This window comes from Vigna unguiculata, chromosome 1, assembly GCF_037176805.1.
Source record: "Vigna unguiculata cultivar grain cowpea cultivar isolate G323 ecotype 2 chromosome 1, ASM3717680v1, whole genome shotgun sequence".
Lineage (NCBI taxonomy): Eukaryota > Viridiplantae > Streptophyta > Magnoliopsida > Fabales > Fabaceae > Vigna > Vigna unguiculata.
The window spans coordinates 46,384,784-46,406,638 of record NC_140792.1 but is presented as its reverse complement, the minus strand read 5'-3'; the positions used below and the strand labels follow the sequence as shown (position 1 = coordinate 46,406,638).

The 21,855-nt window shown below is 27.3% G+C and overlaps 1 long non-coding RNA gene across 2 annotated transcripts; it reads left to right on the top strand.

Annotated features, from left to right (window-relative positions):
- The first annotated feature begins 11,011 nt into the window (after window positions 1-11,011).
- On the top strand, window positions 11,012-12,959 carry LOC146889013 (uncharacterized). Of its 2 annotated transcripts, XR_014996749.1 has the most exons (3): window positions 11,012-12,490; window positions 12,588-12,698; window positions 12,863-12,959. It is a non-coding gene; the product is annotated as an uncharacterized LOC146889013 (long non-coding RNA). The 2 variants fall into 2 exon arrangements; XR_014996748.1 differs by having other exon boundaries at window positions 12,588-12,959.
- Window positions 12,960-21,855: the final 8,896 nt, after the last annotated feature.

Here is a 21,855-nt window from a genome sequence, read left to right as displayed (position 1 = left end):
GTTGGAAATAGTATCTTGAATGTGTTTGTTGGTGATATATGGTCGAAGTTAGGGTGAAGCACCCGTTTATCCACATGTAAGTTTGTGGCTATGGGAAGTGATTTTGGTGTTTGCAAGATTGAGCCATTGTATAGAAGCAGGGTAGTCTCTTTGAGTGAGCTCAGTGTGAATAATTATGCAGTGAAGAATTTTTAGGTTGTCGTGTTCATGCCAATACAAATCAAATCGATCCCATCAGAAGGAGGGTGAAAGGTTGGATTTTAATAAACTTTCGGGAATCTGAGTAGTGTGGTACATAATAGACACTAACTCTGCGTCCTCCTAGTGTGGGGCGTTTGTCCTTGAGGTAAAGGACCCTCCACCTCATACATGCAAAAAAAAAAAAATATTACGTAATACAAAAGCATGGTTTTTATTTTACCCCATGAATAAACATTGAAAATCTTGTGTATGGAATAAAAATTGATCAAAACTTTTATCAGCACGATGAGACTATAAAATATATATATCTGTGCGTGCACGAGTCATGGGAGTAATTAATGGAGTGAAAAGAAAATCTGTGGTGAAGGTTGGAATTTATGAGTGTGAACCAGGAAAACCGAGGGAGGGTGTGAAAGTGAGTGGATATATTTATGGTTTGAAAGTGACTGCGGATGATCACATGCATGAAGTGCATATATATCAGATGATGGTGATGATGATGATGATGATGACATGCAATGCAAAGCAACGCAACGCAATATATCTGTTTAGATTCATGATTTAAGTGGTGATGAGAGTTGATTTGACGATTTTCCAGTGGCAGTAAAATTGCAGTGCGATTTGAATCTAAGAAAATGTCTTATTATTTTGTCTGCTGCGGTTCCCTAGTGTTGTATTCTGATAGAGTATGAGTGTATGCATATATGCAATATGATCTTGAACGTAAAGTCACAAGTGGGGCCAGGTTAAGGAGGGAACAATCAACAACGTAAGAAAAATGTGGCAGAAAAAGTGAATTGGCCAAAAAATGAAGACGTTTCCTCTGATTTTCACAAGTTTTTTTACAGCAAAAGAACACGGAATGAAAAACTAGCATTCCTCTTTCATCTCTCGCAGGTGGCAAAAACATAAGCCATTGTACCAAAAGAATAATTTACATTTTTTAAGAACATGACCCCACCACAGAGGTTGTAACTTTTCACTACTAACGTAGCCTCTGGTCCCAGGAATCTTGTCAACACACTCCGATTACAACAAACAGCCATTAATAACTTACCTAATATATATCAACGTCTTGACTCAAGCATGGAGACAGAAAACTTAATGAAATAGTGCACAGTTACACGTTGCTCTCTCACCACAAATTCAAATTTTATCTAGGGATGCAAAATGTTATCACCAACCTAACCTAATACACAAAGCATCTATACGCACACTTGTTCCCGGATGTGAAAAAGTCTTATATTCTTTAAGAATTTAAATTAAAGACAATTTATAACTCCTTTTAAATTAAATTATGTAGAAATAAACAATACTTCAACCCATTTTTTCCTGCCATCACTAGACAACTGACAACAAGAATAATATTTCAGCCAGATTATGATCATTTGAGGGAAGAGGTTGGATGCAAAAATTGAAAAAGAAATATACTATTCAACAATAAAATAATTAGAGAGGAGGGCCCGATCAGTAGAGGTTTCTTTAACTGTTGAAGAAGACCAAAGAATAGACCTGTGTGAGAGAAGTCAAGAAAAAAAATGAAGAATACAAGATACTAATAATTTCATTGTAAATTATATGTCACCAACATTGTTTTTAATAAATATAAAAAAAAATTATTTTTCCATGTGCATTTGATTCAGGTTTTCAAAAAAAAATAAAAGTTAAAAAGAATAAGAAATTTTATGGAAATCAAAAATTATTTATATTTGTTTATTATAAAATTAGTTGTTTCTTTTTCTTTTATAAACCTGAGTTTTAGAAATATATATATATATATATATATATATATATATATATATATATATATATATATATATATATATATATATATATATATATATATATATATATATATATATATATATATATATATATATATATATATATATATATATATATATATATATATATATATATATATATATATAATGTTATTTGATCATCGGTGATTAGTGCATTGCTGGAGCGTATATGCTTTCAAGATATGCCTTTCGCATAACTATTATTATCTCTAAGCCGTTCCTAATCATTATTCATTTACCCTGGTGTTAAACCTACAGTTAAACCCTATACAAATTCCTCGTCTATTTACCTCACTCACTAATTGCCAACTTAATTAATCAAGACCCCCTAACTAATACCTTCTTTAAGGAATATATCACTTCCTATTCTTATAGGTTACCTAAATATTAGGACTTAAATAAAAATATCACAAATCATAATGATTAATAATGGAATGAACGTGAATTTGGTTATATACGTCTCCATCTTCTAATGTAACATTGATATTTACTTTTTATCTTCATCTTCAATATTTGACAAATATCAAATAGAAACATGGTTATCAATTTAAATATCATTTTTTTTCCACAAAATATATAAAAATGTAATATTTAAATAACTCAATATAAAATATATATATATATATATATATATATATTCAATAAAGAAACTATAATGATATAAAATAATGAATATTATTTTAATAATTTAAAATGTTTTTTAATCTTATATAATTTAAAAAGTAGGATATTATTTCTATTTATATTCAGTCAATTTTAAATATTTTCTATTAATGTCAGACAAATTTAGAAAATACTAAGTGAAAAAAAAAATATTCTAAGTTAAATTTTGTATCCAGTTTTCTTAGAGAAAGAAATCTTACTAAATTGAATATATTCGTGTAGTTCAAAATATTAAATTCATTAATTACTTAAATTATAAATAACATTGCCAACCACAGGCCACCGTTGTAGGAAAAGTGGCAGTCGATATTCCAATCAGTTACAATTTTCTCTCCATGTTTGGCCTGATTTTCTTATATTTTTTTCTTTTGTAAAAAAAGACATTGTTTGGAATATAATGTTACAAGTTCCAAATATAAATCTAGCTATTGTTTTCACAAAGTATTTAAAAATGTTAATTTCAGGAAATTCACACAACTTTTAAATAAACAAAAAACATTAAATTGTCGCATCCTTTAGGATGTGTTTAAATTGGAAAGAAGATTTGACGAAGAGTGATTGAACAAATTTGAAGAGAGGGAGAGAAGATTGTTATGTTGTTTATTTTAAGGGATAGATGAAATGATTTGAAAAGAAAGTTTATAAAAATTATGAATAATGTCATGGATGTGATAGATTAAAAAAAGTTGATTAATAAATTAAAATTTAAGATTATACTTTTACTCCTATAATTAAAATAATAAAAAATAAAATTTATTTAGATAAAATTAATTTAAAGTTAATAAAAAATATATTTTTAAATAAATATTGAATTAAAAATTAAAAATATTAAAAATTAATTATTTTTTGTCATTACTGATTACAAAATGGCATAGGTATGCATAAAATCTTTGTACATACATGGGCTTGCAGAAAAAAATAAAAAGAAAAAATTAAGGATAAGTTGGTAATGTCATGTATATGCTACATGATATCAACACAAATCATCTCCAAATGTAAGCATGGAGCTACTCCTCTCAGCAGTAAATTATCACCCCCAAATTATATCAAATCCGCAAATACAAACACTATTTAAATGTAAACTTGGTCTTGAGCCAATTTTAACTTTAACTTTGAAGCCAAAAAATTAGTTTGTCAATAATTATAATTGAAATAATCGTATTCTGAAAAAGAAGAAAAAAAACTACCGAGTCTTAGGTAAAAATTAAGAGAAGTATATTCAAATGAACACAGTTTTTTAATAATAATTATCAGTAGAGTTGTGAGTTAAATTCATAAGAAGATACTTTGGTATGTGAGTTAAATTAATTGAAGAAACTAAATCTATAAAAATAGAGTTGTCATTGGATTAATAATATTAAAAAAAAAAGACTTAAAATAAAGAATCCAATTTCTAGAATTCACTGAATAAAAAATATTTGTTGAACTAAAGTGTCAAAATTTAGTTTTTATATTTTTGAAATTGAAAGCTAAAGATAATTTTTTTCAAAAAGAAAAAAAAACTTTAGAATAGTGGATTTTCCTGAGAAAAAAAAAAACATAAGGGAGACTATGTTAAAATAATGGGAAAAGCTTGAAAAAGATTTATCTTTAAAATGTCTCTTATAATCTTCATAATATATTTTGCTTCATTGTCATCGTGTTTACCTAATTTATCTGTAGATGTATTAAATGTAATTATCTAACTTCCATATTAGTTCTTGATTATGTAATTAATGTATTTACTTTTTCGTCTATATTTTTAATGCTTATGGTTGGAAAATCAGGATTTGAGCTTAGAATATGAAAATTCACAAAGAAAGTGTTTGTGTCTTGTTTTTTTTTTCGGGAAATAGTTTATGTGTTTTATTATAAACAGACTACCTATTGACTTGAATATTTTGGATTAATATGACGTAAATATAACCAAAATAATATATATATATATATTATACAAAATTTAATCTCAACATCACTAAATTTAATATTTACTTGGTTTGAATAGTTAAAACCCAATAATTAAATTTTACATATTTGTATATTTGATTTTGATGCAAATCGGCGATTCGAAAGCGTGGGAGGGCATTTCTACTGTACCCGTAATATTATATTAATGTCATTTGTCCTTCTTCAATTAAAAACTTCTTAAAGGCCTAAATTGATATAATAATAAAAAAAAAAGAGTGACAAATGAGCAATGAGGTCACCGGAGAAAACGAAAAGGTGATGATTCGAAGTTGAAAGTCAAAGAAATTGGTGTGAGCCTCAAGGAATTGGAATAGTTTAGTTTAATTTAGCAGCTACCCCCTAGAAGAGCAGAAGATTACATAGGATTTGTTGAAGAATTAAAATGTTTATTAAGATGTGTGAGGAGAAGTTAAGGTAGGTCCGAGGAAGATGATTGTGTGTGGGAGAATGGGATCCATCCACTTCTCCGTGTTCAACGCTTGTCTTTCGATTTCATTTAACTCTCCCTTCGCTTCCGTACAAATCTCGTCACATCAGAGTCACATCCTCGGATGAAATCGCTCATTGTCACTGCCTCACCAAAATAAAATATAATAAATCTCTCAAAAACAAATTTACTGATTTTATTGCAGAGGTTAAGACTGAAATTTGGAAAAAAGCAAAAGAAAAATCCTAACCTTCACATGAAAAAAGTGGAGAGTCATGTATGTAATAGCAACTTTTTGGAAAATCAGAAAGCATCACTTATTTAGTTCAGCATATCATTCCCTAACGGGAAAAAAAAAAGTTATGGGATGAAATTTTGCGATGCTCTGTTTCGGTAACAAATTGCAATTACTCATAAATCATAGATAGACACACACTGCTTTGACCAGTGATGTGCATAAGGACAAGCAGCGAATCCCTCACTTTTACTACTACCTTTTCACCCAAATTAAAGTCATTTCAAGCTCAAATTCCTCATTATATATATCATATACAACTAATTTAAAATAATCTTATAAAAGGAATATCTTTTTACATGATGCCATATAATCTAGAAAGGGACACTAAAAATTATTTATGACAACTCTTCTCTTTAATAATTATTTTAATGATGTTCGATTAATTCAAAATCACACTCACATTTGATGCAAACCAGTATCACACATTGGTGAATGTTAATAGAATTTTTTTGTAAATATTTTGTGGAAGAGATGGATCTGTTATTGAACTCCATAGGTACCATGAAATGATAAAGGTTTGAGGGTTGTGGAACCCAGTTGAGTTAAAAATGCATTATTAGTACTGAAGACTACTTTGGGTGGGGTATGTTTTGTTTCTTCATAAGAATGACCAAACATATAACCAAAATCACTTTTTCTTAACTCAACAAATGTGAACAGACACATCTAGTGTTAATTCAAATCTATCTTTGAACTAGGAGTTCTCCAATTTCATTTCCGTTGAGAGCAAGATGTCATTAACCAAATTTAAATATTTAAATAGAAAATTAAATAAATTGAAAGCAAATTAAATTATCTTTGAAAATGTGTTGAAAGAGACATCCGTATTATTTTTTTACTATGTTTAGAGCATGCTTATCTTTAAAAGAAGATATTTTTGTAAGAAAATAAACATTTATTATTATTTTTACAAAAGCTACCACTTTAACTAACAGTGTGAAAAGAAGTGAAAAACGACCCCAACTCCCGAATCTTATGCCAAATCGCCATAAAATAGCTTTTGTAGATAATATACGTGTTGAAGAATGAGTTGACGGAACAGATAAATCCACAAAGAAACACGCACACTCGGAATCTTAACTAGCTAGTGTCACGTTTCGTTGCGTATTAAAGTACCTGAATTTATTCAACATCCTTCTCCATTATAAACTTCATATCATAATATCTAATCTTTTCTAGAACTACTTAGCCTTTTTCCTATGATTCATCCATCAACTTTTTTTTTTTTTACTTATAAGAAGGTTAAAAAAGGCCATATATTCCTCATGATTTGCGACTTTTCTAGGTCAACAAGTAGCATTTGAAGTTCTACACTATTCCTTCCTTTGGGGTTGTTTATACATTCTATGACCCTATACTAATACTTAGCCACAACAATCAAAACAAAAAGTTAGGTCTTTCACATCTACAATTCTATATTTTTATTTTATATTTAAGAACGTGGATTTACAGAGGAAGGAAACATGGTATTGCAAAATCAATAGCACCAGTTGATTGAAGTCCAATTGCGGGATAAAATGAAAGACACATTTGTGTTTTTGAACTATTGAGAAAGAGGGATGTTTGTATCAGAATATAATAGTTATCTTGACTCATAATTGCACATTCTACACTATGTCAGAAGTTGTTTCTTAAAGATGCAATGGAATATGTAGAGAGAAGTGTAGCAAATGAATGGTTGCAGGTACAACAACAAATATAAAAATACTTTAGTCCTGACCACTATTTTGGTGTTTTAGCCATTACTGCAGTATAATGCATATATTTGAAATGCTTTAAATATGGCTGCTATATAAAGGATTTAAATATGGCTGCTATATAAAGGAGCTTGGATGACAATAAATATGCGCTTCTGGACTGTTGTGATGAAACAACTTAGAATTTCATATTAAGGATGCGTATTTTCGGTTTGTTTTGAGGATTAGTTTTCCATTGTCATTTTTTGAGTTTGACAGATATGTGTTTAGCTAATGCTATGATGCCAAACTAATGCATACAGGATAACTTTTTGTATAAGAGTTAGAGCATTCCTTAAGTGCTCTTTTTAATTTTAATTTATTCTTTGTTGATAAAAAAATACTTTAAATTTAATTAAATGTGTTAACTATTTGTAAAATCAAGTTGGAGCCTGCGATTGGAGCTACTATGTATTTCGATGGTTGCCTACCATTATTCCAGTGAATATGAAAAATGTTAGGATGAAATAATTATGTTTCATCAATTGATTATTAAATACATTATTTATTTTTTATTGACTAATAATTTGAAATTATCATGTCTTGTGATATTTCATAAATGTACAACTATTTCACTTCATAATAATTGACTTTACAACATGAAAATTTTATTTTATTAACTTTTATAGTTGATATAGTAAATTAGTTTTTAGATTTCTTACTTTCTTAATTTTTGTTATGTTTAACAATTTTTTAAATTTGGAAAACTTATTTATGATTTGATTATTAGTGTCTTCATTTTTGTGCATGTAATGATGATTATATATGAAGAAAAGAGTTCTCTTTTTCAATTTCAAATACTTTCTTTCTTCTACCGCTAGATAGTTATTTTCACTGTTATGAAAATTTACAATCAGTTTTAGTGTTATAGTAATTACTATTATCTCATATGATTGTTTAATAAATGAAAGTAAGATTTTTCTGCTTTATATTTTTTATATATGACTTATTCTAATTTTTATCTTACTGAAATTTTAAATGTTTTTCTTTATCCATAATATTATTATCATTACAAGAAAAATTAAAAAAATCTCTATATGTTAATTTTAGAGACAAACAATAATTAGTCGTGTGACTAAATTAGATAATAGTTTACAAACTAAAAATGATTGGTTATATAGTTACTATTATAAATAAAAAGTTATAATTAGTTGGTAGATTGGTTTTTAAAATTAGTTACTAAGATTTTAACTATTAAAAAATTAGTTTATAAATTGATCTCTTATTAATTAGTGATTAATTTATAAATTAATTTTTTTATAGCCAAAATGTTAGTACTTAACATTAAAGATTAATTATAATTTTTTATTCATTGACTATTTTAGTAATCAATAACTTTTAATTTTATAAATTGTTATCTAAATTAGTCATTATAATAACTAATTATTTTTTATCGTTAAAATTGATTATCGAGATTATGTTAATTTTGGAAGATAACAAAAGACTAGGAGTTTTCTAAATTGAAAATCTAACAAAAAAAATTCTCAAAACATTATTTTGTGTTTGGATCTCTTCCTCAAACCCAGGATTGTCTTGGAGTTTGAAAGTTGAAAACTAACTCACATCAAACCAAATCGTGCGGTATAAATATTTGAGGTTAAATATGTTTTTGGTGGTCTTTTAAGTTGTAGTGAAGCGTACACATCTTTTCTTCAATGTTAATTAAGAAGCGCGTTGAAACATAAAATAAACTAAAAAAAATGATTTAAATGATTAAATTTACGCATTTTTAAGGATAAGAAACTAAATTGGTTCAAAATTGTTAAGAGAGACCCATTCCAATCTTCACTAAAAGTTGAAGGATAAAAAATATACTTAACCCTTATATTTATTTTCATATTTATTATTTACTTAATTGTTTTATATTTACTAAAATGGACAAGCTTAGTCATCTTTAACCCTAGACTGGTAAACTAATTTTTTTTTCCATTCTTTTATTGTCCTGATCAACACTTGAATCATTAACTCTTTAATTCTCTAATCTTTTTAATTATAATGTAATAAATTATTATTTGTCCTTTTCAACTTAGCTATTCTATTGTGAATTTGACTGTAGCGTAAGATAATAATTAATATGTAATATTTTACTTTAAATACGTTTAATGCTGATGTTTTTAAATTTTATGGTTGTTGAAAAAAATAATGCATAGTAAAATTGTTTTAAAATATAACAACAAAATTTTTGATTTCATTTAGATTACATAATTTCATTTGAATTAAATCATACTCCACGCCTTCTCATATTGGTTTGAGTGACTTGGTTCAAAATCGAACAAAACTGCATCGTGAAGCCCTCTAAACAAGAGTCAATCGCTCACTATAATTTGTATTGGTTTCTCAAGCTTTTATCAAACCTTATTACTTATATTTATTTTCTTTTTCATTGTCTATTAAATATACTCGTAGTATCTGATCGTAAAATTAAAATTTATTTGTATTTCAAATTTTATAAATTTTAAACTTTAATTTTAAAATTAAAATTTATTTCTATTTCTTGATAAATTTTGGTTTCAAACTTTAAAATGAATTTATTATTACAATGTTAAATTCTTTTACGTTGTAAACGACGGTTCAGAATTTTAACTGAAACGTATCGATCTCTGTAAATACTCAAAAAGATTTATCATAATATGAACCACACATTTATTTACATAATTTTAAAATGTAAACTAGCATAGCCCTTTAATCTTAAAAAATTGTATGTAACTTATTATACATTCTTTAAAATGTAGAATCCTTAAAATTCTTTTAAAACCACAAATTTTATAAATTATTTAAACCCTAAATCATAAAATTCTTTTTAATATTTTAAAAAAATTATTCTCACAAATTTTTTGTATCTAAATATATTAAAGCATTATTTTTCCTATTTTGATTTCCTAGTTATGTTTATGACTCAGATTTAAAATAATTAAATTTGACAATAGTTAAGACTGTGTGGGGTTCCTTTAATTTGTAAACATAAAAGTCCGGCGAACAGTATTATATATGGCTGTTACCATGACAAGGGACGCTGTAGTATTATTTTGTCGCGGGAACATGGTCGGTGATCACTGACTATGACACAATTAAGATATGTTATAATGTTACGCATATTCAATAAAATTTCTTTTCACAATATATTTATTTAAATTTGTTCACGTATATAAACCATTCAATCTCTGTATCAAAAATTGTCACAAAAACTAGACATATTATCATGACACTCTAGGCGTGTGTCAATCACTTTTAAACGTGCCACCTGAAAACCAAAGGACAATTAGCATTATTGTGAAAATGAGCGATTTAAGATCCCATTCCTATGATTGGAAAAGCATAATCTAAAACAAAGTTCTGCTCCTCCTCTTATCCAAGAGATAATAAGACTCAAAGTAATATATTTATACTCGTAAATTTTTCTTAAAAAAAACTTCTAAGATTTAATGGATTTTCTTATAATTTAAAAAAAAAATCCAATCTTTTATAATTTGGTTAGATTTTTAAATGTTGTGCGTGTATTCAATATATGTATATGTAAGATTTTTGTTTTTATGCTTATGGCATATATCTTGATTGAGAGATTGATACTTCCAGACAAATACTTTCTGTACACACAGTACTAAAGATCCAATCTCTAAACACGCGTTAACCTATCACCTCAGTGTATGTATATATATATATATATAAATATAAAGATGGAAAATTGAGTTGTTCTAAGATATTTACTTTTATATTTGTGCAAGTTTAAAAGTTTTAGGAGTAATTCATCTTTGAATTCTTAAAGATTCATAAAAGATGAACTCTAAGAAAAATTGATTCATTCCAGTATATAATAAGTAATAAATAAAGCGATGCAATTAGGTTTGTTTCCATTATGTATGCATTATTTTTGCTTTAATAATGCATAGTACTTTTTCTTTGTGGAAACCAAATGTATAATATGTAGATTAGAGATTCGAGCAGTGTGGTGGATATAAGTAACAAAGATTGGATAAAAAAAAAAGTGATGAATGGGTGAAATAAATGATGTGAAAGAGATGGAGAGTGATTAAGAAAAAAAGAAAAGAAAAAAAGGAGAGTGAAAATGAAAGAAGAGAATAGTGGAAAAGAAGGAAACCCTAGGGAAGGAGAAAAGAGAAGGGTTAGGGGCTGTCAATTCCGGCCCCCACTTTGAAAACGCTTGTAGAGGACGCAAACACTTGCTCCAATCCCAAACGCCACCTCCTTCCTCAACCGCTTATGTTTTCATTTTCCATCTATTATTCCGCTTCCATCTCTGGACCATGGACTCGGTCAGACTCCTTTTAAGTTTTTGGTAAATTTGGTGCCTAAGATTACGATGTATAACTGTTGTACGTCTCTCTCTCTTTCTCTCTCTCTGACACTTCTTAAACACCAACCAATCTCCTCCTCATTTATTACTTCACCACTCTCTCTATATATACACCACTCAACCCTTTCTTCCTTCTCAGTTTTCTTCTTCCTCTTCAACCCTCTTCTCTCATTTCAGTGTTTCTTCCTTCCTTCGTTTCTTGCTTCTTCTTCTTCTTCTTTTTTTCTCTTTGCTTTCTTCCTGACTTTTCAACTGTATAATTGTATGCTTTCTACTCGTTAATCACTATAGATGGTAGGTACTTCGGTAGCTTTTCTCTTCTATAGAGACTTATCAATGAATCATACCACTAAGTGGGTCTTGTGTTTGTTATGTTGTTGGCCTACACATACACATGGGACTCAGCACCTTTTATATTGCCTTTACTTTTGCCTCATATCTTCAATTATATTATATTTTTAGGGTTAGGGTTAGGGCTGTTCTACTCTCTCCTACCTTTTTCTACTTCCTCGTATTCTTCATTTCCGACTCCTGTCTTTTTTTTTTCCTTTTTGTTTTTCAAGTTTTCTATTTCATTGCCTACTACTGATCTTGATGTTGGTAGCACGGAGAGGGTTTAATTATGAAGTCGTGAATAAACAAAAGAAACCAGTCACTGTTTGCCGGTGGAGCATCATCAAGATTCACAAAGCTTTAGGGGCATTAATTTGTTTGAGGTGGTCCCTTGTTACTCCAAACCAATTACGCCTTTGCTATGGGAATCTTGATGATGCTGCAGCAGCAATAAATGACTAATACCACCAGCTATTGTTTCAGGATCTCTCCGCTACACAACTGTTCGACAATGCTCGGAGCAAAGGAGGTTATTAATTAACTCAATAGTTATTATGATCATGCTATTTTGTTTTCTAATATTTGACAAGTGAATTAGATCATCACCCAGTTACTTGCCAATTTTGGATCTACCTTTATTAACTCCAGTAGCTGTTAAGTCGTGTTCGACATGGATGGTTAAGTACTTGAGGTTTTTTTTGAATCAAGTGCAGTTGAGACCATTGGTTGATTGAGACAGCATAGATAATGATGGCATTGGCATGCCTGGTAATGCCCTCTGTAATCCTTTCTTGTGCCATTTTGAGGTTTATTGTTGAGTAACCATGGAGATGAGTGCTCTCACTTACCTTTATGGAATTTGCAGTACTGCAAAACCCCTTACCACCTGCAAAGCTCAGTAGGTATGTCTGTACGTTGATGGAACATTGTGTACCACCATGGATCATTCAATGCTTTTACTTCATGGACATTTGGGGTAACACCATTTTTCTTTTCTCTTCTTCACTTATATACATACACCTGTGTATGTATATACATCTCATATATTCTTAATTTGAGTTTGGACATGGCCAGCATGTTTTTTCTTTTTACACTTTGTGTTTGGAATATTAATATGTTAATGATATTAAACATATGTAGGTTGCACTTTCAGTGTTCTCTTGATTTTGTTGCGGGAAGCAAAAAAGCAGATTAATTAGATGGTTCCCTAAATGAATATAATTATCCTTTTAATCAACAGGATCTGTGATGCAGTGTTTGCTTTTTTCATAAAGTAGCATCTAATCAGCTCTATTTTGGTTCATAATATTGTTAAAACGCTTTAGATTTCTTATTTGTTTGAGAACAATATGCTAGTAAAGATTTCACTCATACATTCCTGGATATATATTCTGGAAACTGATCTTAAGACTTTAGATTAACAATAAACTAATTTCATTGTTCAAGCTGAGTTGGAAGGTAAGTTTAAACTTTGATAAGTGACATATATGCTTGTTGTTACCTATGTTACATGAAAGAATATTACATCATTGAATGAAACTCCTTCTGAAAAGCAATGTAAAACAATGGTAAGATAACACATTTAATTGTTTTTAAGAGTTGGGAATGTGTAATCACAAATGTACATTGCTTAAATCTATACAACTATCAACTTGAATGCTAGTTATCTTTCTTCATGAATTTGTTTTGTACTTTTATATCACATCTCCGATACCATGTATCTGCAGAACTAATTGCATAATCCCAGTATTTTGATATTGATGTTTTCACACAGTCACCACAATAGTTAAATCGATGTTCATGCATTAATTTAAAGTAAAAGGCATTGTAAATTAAACCTTTGTACTTTTTTTTTTCTGGTATTATGCACTTATATTTTTTCACTAAAGACGAGTACACACTTCCATTATGCTGCGTACTGTCTCCTTAATCGAATGAATGATGTTGGAGTCGTACCATGCATATGATGCTAAAGGTATGTTTCATATTTATATTTTTCTCTTCACTCATATTATATTTTTAACACCATTCTGTACTTTTGTCCATCTGGAACATTAAAATATATTGGAAAATAATTATTAGTACATTGTTTAAAATTAAGTGGAATGCAAGAGTTTTGTACGTAGTTGTTCCCATTTGTATCATCAATCATATCTAACATGGAACATATTCAAAACCGGATCCTATGTCAGTGGTAGAACATATTCGAAAAAAAATGAAACTTGAAAAACTGAAAAAAAAAAAAAAACAGCAACCTTAAGCAACATGTTGAAAATATCTTACACATGATGACAGTGTCGAATCAAGAAACTATGTATGATACAGCGTTACTTTTCTCTGAAGATAGATATTTTTATTTATTGAAGATAGATCAAAACACCATTTTTTATATCAATCATTTGCTTTATACTTTAGCGTTGTAATCTTTTCAAATCCAAATACTTCATGGATAACAAACAGCTAAATATGTCAGGATCAATAGAACTTCAAAATTGAAACGCAGAAAGAGATTTAATCATGCATAATAAATAAACAAAAATGTCATTATGCGTTCTTTGATAGTATTTGATTGACAATAATAATTTCTGCAAAGTATTTGACTGTTGATTTCATTGATAAGCCAGTCAATTATCATTTAAAAAAAAAAATAGAATCCTTATTTCTATTTTTCTACAGCGCTTTAGTTATTAATGACGACAACTTAACTATTCTTTTAAAAATAATCTCCTCTCAATTCCTGTTTATATAAAGGCATGTTTGTTTCAAAATTAGGTAAACTATGATTGTAGTGCTCACTGTAAAGGATAAATGTTCTTTTCTATTATTAATTTTTATTATAAAGAAATATACTTTGAAGAATTAGGTATGTTTTAAATCTATAATAATAAATTAAGACATAAGGTTAGTTTATCTATTTTTAATTATTAAATTGAAAATAAAGAGTAATACATTGAAAGAGATAAATTCTTAAAGACATCACGGTAATTTATGATGATGGAGATAATTATCAATAAGTCATTACTCTATATAATCCTGTATTCAGTTTCGACATTTGAATTGGATTTTGTGAATGAAAAATAAATACATATGAAAGAAAGATCCCATTCGTAATATACTTAGTGAAAAAAAAAATTGTAAATACGTAGTCGATTGTAGGGATAGTATCTAGAGTGAACTAATGAAAGAAGAATAATATTATTAAAAACGTTTAATAGCAATAGTAGGAAATTGAAAGAAAAAAAAAAATACTCTAAAACTTGGATAGGTGTTAAAACTTGGATTTTTCATTAAAAAGAATGAGTTGAATTTGGTAAAAGAAATGAAAGGTGGTATGAATTATAGAGCAACCAACATATGAGAATGTAGAATATTTGATGGATTCCATTAGTTTGTGTGTGACCCACCCCAAAGCATGATGCGTCATATCCTACATTTCTTTTTCAGGTTACCATTTTCCATTACCATGTTCTCAAAACTGCGAATGCTAAAGACTGCAACTTTAGTTAGATTTAAGATATTAAAAAATAAAATATAGATTTGAGATATATTAAAGTGTTTACATAAATAAGAATAATATTATTTGAAATTAAATATATTATTTTAAGTGTATTTATTGATAATGTTTTTGAAATATAGAAGTATTATTAGAAAGAAAGGTAGGAGGCAATGTCCGCAGAGAAGGTGAGAGGAGAAGGGAAGAGGGAGAAGTAGTACGCCGCACAATCTTTAATCAGAGACCTCGTGTGGTACAATAATTCAACACCTTCTGCTTTCTGTCCCCATTTCATTTTTTATTCACAAAAACAATCATTTTATTTACATTTAACTGTTTTTTTAAATTCCTTATGCAACTTTTTACTTATATTTTCAAAATACAAATACACCATTAGTGGCTTTTTCGAATATTATATTAACTGTATTTAAGTGTATATTTAGGAAATGGCGAAGTGTCAGTGCCTTTAAAAAGAGTAATACATTAGAAAAGATAAATTCTTAAAGAGATCAAGGTATGTGATGATGATCCAGATAATTATCAATATTTTTTTTTTCAGATCGAGGTCAGTTAATGTTATTAATAAAAATTTATAACTGACCTTGTGAATCAATCTAAATTAGTCTCTCATATTAATTTTCAATACTTTTTATAATTAGTTTCTAAAGTGAAATATGTTTTTGGTTATTAATTATATAAATGAAAATTAGAATTAGTCTATTTTTATACTTTGATTCAATTTAGTTTCAAATTTTAGAATCATATGGATTGAGTTCTTTTAATTAAATTTTGTTAAATTTATTTAACGTTTGAAATATATATTATGACAACATTTGAGGTGTTTACAAGGTTTGACACAGTTCGACGTTAGCTAATAACTATCCTGAAACGTATTTGAAATGTCAAATGAACTTATCACAATAAATTTGGTTTGAAGAACTTAACTAACGGAGTTTTAGAGTCGAAGGACTAGATTAGACGAAAATTTCGAAAATGAACTAATTTCAATATTGAACTAAAGTATTTCAATATTTAGTGAAAGTTAACGGGACAAAACATATTATTTAACTCTCATTTTTACTATTAATTTAGAATATAAAAATAGTAAGAAGATAAAACCAATAGATAATGTTAAGAGACTATTTTAGATTTTGATTTATAGACTAGTTATAAATTTTTATTGATAAAAAAACTATTTTAAATGTCATTAATGTGTAATTGTATTGATATAGTGACTAATTAAATTTTTTCTCTAAATTAATTTTTATTTAATAATTTTTATATAGTGTGTCTACTATAGCTAGTAATTCATCTTTTTCAATATTTAAAAAATTAATTTATGAGTTAATACTTATATAACACTTCAACGACTTAATATTACTTCCTCGCGAACTACCAACTAATACATATTAATGAATTAGTTTAAGGGTAAAGTAAATAAAACACTCATTTTATGTCTCAATGAAAATAAAACCTCAAAAATGTTTTTTTATTACTAACATTTTTATATTAAATTAATTATAAAATAATGTTTAAGAAAAAAATGTCTCAAATTTTTCTTTAGTGCTTATTAATATACCTCTATTAAACTAATTATAAAATTATGTTTAAGATAAAAAAGCCTAAAAAGAATTATTACTAATGTAACCCTATTAAATTAATTATAATCTTTAGAGCTATCAAAATAGGTTGGAACCCGCAAGCCAACCCGGCTCATCACGGGTTTGGGTCGGGTTGGGTTGAAATTTTTTTACAAATTTCAATATGGGTTGATTTTTGACCCGGCTCATCTAGAACCCAGTTCATCCGGGTTGAACCCGTTGTGAGCCGGGTTGGCTCGCAGATAAAAGGGTCACACAAGTGTTTTTTATTAAGTTGCGGTTTACATTTGGGTCATGTTAGATTGTCTTTTTTAGCTAACACATACATAATTTGTATTCTTTTTTATTTTGATTTGTATTTGAATTTTATTAAAGTTTATTTAGATTTTAATTAGAATTATAATTTAGTTTTGACTGAAAAATAAATAAAAAAATTGTATATTTTTTAATTAAATGAACCTGTGAGCCAACTCGTTTAACCCGCCTACCCGTGGTGACCCGGGTCGGGTTCAAATTTTTTTGACTCGCTAAAAAGTGAGTCGGGTTGGATTGGGTTACTAAATCATCAACCCGTAGTGGATTGAGCCAGGTCCCAGGTTACCCATTTGACAGCTCTAATAATCTTATGTTTGTGAATAAAATTTAATTAAATTATTATTAGTGTATGTTATTCGTAGTAAGAATGATAATTAATGACTTAAAACATTTTTTTTGGTAAATTATAATTTTGTTTACGAGAAAGAGAATGATTAATTATCTTTATTCTCTTATAATCAATATGAATTCTATTTTCTTCTTTGATGGGTGTGACTTCTCTTGCATATTCTTCTTTACTCCATTTATTCTCTTCTAAGAGTAATTTTTTTTAGGGTTTTGGCATATTACATTCCTTAAATCTCTTGAATCTCAGGTTGCTCGTGTATACCAATGTTTCATCCTTATTTCTGGTTAATATGTTTTTTCTTTCTATTTGTGTTGTTATTTTTATTCTGTTTTGGATTTGTATTATAATTATAAGTGCGTTTTTTCCTAGATTTTGTTTTTCGATACTTTTCGATTTACGATTTTCGAGAGTTTATCTTATTTTGTATATAGACTTGAGACTACAAGATATTAGATGTCTACTATTGAATTTATTTTCTTGACAACCAAAACCATGTTTTATTGTTTTAATTCATTCATTTTATATGTAATGTATAAAATGATGTTAATAATTCATGTGTCAATTGCTTCAACCAAAAGACGTCTCTCAGAGCTAAAGATAATAAAAACTTATTTAAGATCAACAATGTCTTAAAAGAAGATTGAACGGATTAACTCTATTATCTATTGAGAAAAAAATATTAAATAAAATTAATTATCATAATTTAATAAATAATTTTGCATAAAAAACTCAAAAAAAAATTAAATAGAAGACCTCATTTTTCATGGTTAATTTAGGTCTCCCAAATCGTTGAGCCGCCCTATGAAAAGTTAAATTTTGATATTTTATTATCTTATTTATTTTAGTATGCTTTATTTTGAGATGTAATTTTTTTTATGAAATCTTAATTTTAATTTTAATGTATTTTACTATATTCTTATCTTGAAATACAATTTTTGTTTCTACACTTGAAATGCATCTCTTATAATAAAATATTATATTAACATAATAAAAATAAAAGATTATAATAAAATATGTTTTTATATTTGTCTCAGTTGAATATAAGAAAAAACAAATGAATATTAAGTATCAGCTCCCAAATACATTGATATTGCCCAAGAAAAAAAAAAAAAAAAAACCTACCACAGCTTAGTCCATACCACACTAAAAGTACTTACATATCCGGTTTTTACTAAGTCCACCTCATGTTTCTGAATTATTCCGTATGAGATTTTAGTCTCACCTAAGGTAAACTTGTGATTTTAGTTTTATCATGTGATTTAATCCTTCCATGGATCGGAATATAACCATGTATTTGTTCTATTTTTAAATAGTTTATGCCACACATAGATATAGTTTAAAAAATTAACCAGTTATAAACTATTTTATATTATATAAAAGAATTTATATGTTCAAAATGTATAATATAAGTATTGATGATATTTTTTTAATCATTATTAAAATGTATTTTTCATTAAAGTTCATCAATATTTTTTTAATTAATCTTGACGAAAAATAATCAATGTTTTTTATTGTGATTATTTTAATTGATATCGATTATAATTACTTAAACTGAAATTAATAAAGATTATATTTATGATATTGTTGATTGAGAATATATAACTTAAAAATTATAATATTGTTGATTGAGAATACCCAGTATTGATGTTTATTTATTAATCTTAAAATTTATTTCAAACATTGTACTTTATTTATTAAGACTGTATTTCTATTCTTTTTGTGATCAAGATTTAAAATTATATTATTATTTTTAAAGTTTAAAACATTTTTTTGTTATAATTAGTTATACTTAAAAGGTAAACTTTTTCATTCATATATTTTGATAAAGAAAAAAAAACTATTATAACTGACCTCTTTAGATAAGTTTTTAAGATTAAAAGAGAATAGTTGAAAATAACATAGAAATTACACAATAAATCTCTTTCATGCAAATTGAACATAAGTTATATTTGAAGAAAGTAACTAAAGAACAAGGCAAAAGTTAAAAGGTTAAGTATCAATTAAAAATGATTTACTTAGCAAGTATTTTTTATTATCATATTTTCTCGCATATATAATGTTTTTTACTACTAATGTTATATTACATTTTTTTCTTAATAGGTAGTATATGATTATTTGTACTGTGTATGTAAAATAAGTAATCAATGAGTGGAGACACGGAAAAAATTGGTTTAGTCCTTTGGGCTTTAAATTGGAGGATTACTCACTATTGCATTTGGGGCAGTTTCTTCCTATACCACCATAGCTTTCTTCGTGCACCCTTATAAAATTTTGTTCTTATTTTGCTCTTTTGAAATTATATAATTCGATTTTTTTTATTTCTAGAGTATACAATCAAAAGAAACCATTTTTTCCCTTAATAAGAGTTTTCGTATTACACAACAATTTGAAACTAAAAAAAAAATACTTAAAGATTGTAAATTTGAAAGCCGAATGATTTTTGGAATGTGTAATCCCGATTTTTTCTTTTTTTGAGAAAAAAAAAAACTTTTGGATTATATAATATAGAAATCATTTTTACTTTGAGATAAAGTGAATTTGACGGATACAAGTGAGTGTAAATTTTATGAAAAATTGAGTTAATTTGTTTTTCAAGATGAAATAAATCATTCAAAACCTAATATAATAATATTTGTTATTTGTTAATCTTATAAAACCGGTGTCAACTATCAGGTCTTGCTAAACTTATATAGTTGAGTTAAATTTAACTAATATTATTCACTCATGTTACATACATTATAAAAGAAAAAAAAACATAAACATCTTACAACTAGATTTTGTCTCTCGAATGACAACGACAATTAACAAGCAATGTTTCTTTAGTTACACTCTTCACTCTTGGTGTGAAGATGACATATTGGTTAGTTAGGATTAGGGTTGAGATCATTAAGTATGATGACACAGAGATGAAAGTTCGAATTCAATGCTCATGAAAGTTTGGTTATGGTTGAGGTTCGACGTTTGTGAAGTTTAAGGACAACTACCAAGTGTAAAGATTCACAATTGATTAAACAATTTCGTGGTTGCTTCAATGAGTAAAGGTTAAAGACATTAAACACTGATTCTACCCAATAAAGGTCGAGAATGATGGTACCATTTTTTGTATAATGTTATTCTACACCTACTAATCTATTCTCACGTTGTTTAAAAGTCAAGATCAAACACAATTTAAATATTTTTTTTTCTTTCACCTTTTAAATTATTTTTTTAAAAATAAAATCGTAATGGAGGTTCAGATTCCTAAGTGAATGATGAAGAAAACAACAACACAAACAATATACCAGATAATATAACGGATATAATTTCTCTGAGGAGTAACCATCAAAGAGTAGCAATAATAAATCACTACAGACACAAATAAAGACACCAAGATTTTTAGCGTGGAAAACACGTGAACAAAATTTTCCTCTACTTCTCCCTCTATGTGCTAGGGTTTTTACTGTGTTCTGACTCTATTGTTCTGTCTCTCTACTTATTTTGCAGCCCCCTCTCCATTAGGTTAAGTGAGACGGGGCTTCTGCTTTGGATCTTTTCTCCACATAGGAAAGGAGCCCAATAACCAACAATGAACAATACTCCAAAAACACATAATTGATCTTAACTATACTGTAATCATATATCAATAATAACTAATATTTAAATTAATTAAAATTATATTCATTTAGTCACCTAATCAGACACTAAATTTAGTCATTGTTTGTAATCTTTTTAGTACTGAATTATTCCATATTATAAGTGGAATAATCAATTATACAGTTATGTTAAATGGCAATTAATTATCTGAATTTCGGTTCAAATACAAACTTCATCAATAACTGATTGTGTATTAGATTTAAGTCAATTTTATACTAACTTTTCATATTCAATGAACAAGTTATCAATCATTATTAAAAATAGTCTATTATATCAATAAAAAATTATTTTATATAAAAATTGCTTTCGATATTTTAAAAGTGAACAAGTTTAAATTATTTAAAAATAAGATTTTACATTTTCAAGTTTTCTTCAAGAATAGCAAAATATTTTTTCTTAAAAAATCATTCAAAAAGGAGTTTTAAATTTAATTAAAGAAATTATTTCATATTCTTTTAGTTTTATCTTTTTGAAGTATACTTATTATTTGTGATATCTTTCTTTATCATTTATGATCAGAATTTATTTTGATATGGTTTTATCATCTTTTGATTGGTTTTCAAAAAGTGTGTCTTGAGTGATTATAATATCATCTTTTGATTGGTTTTCACGAGTTTCTTTAAATATAATATTTTTGATAATAGCAATTGGTTATGTGATATTTAATAATCTATAAGATTATAATATACTGTCTTTAAAAAAATAACAATAAAAGAAGACCAAATTATATATCTATAATGTC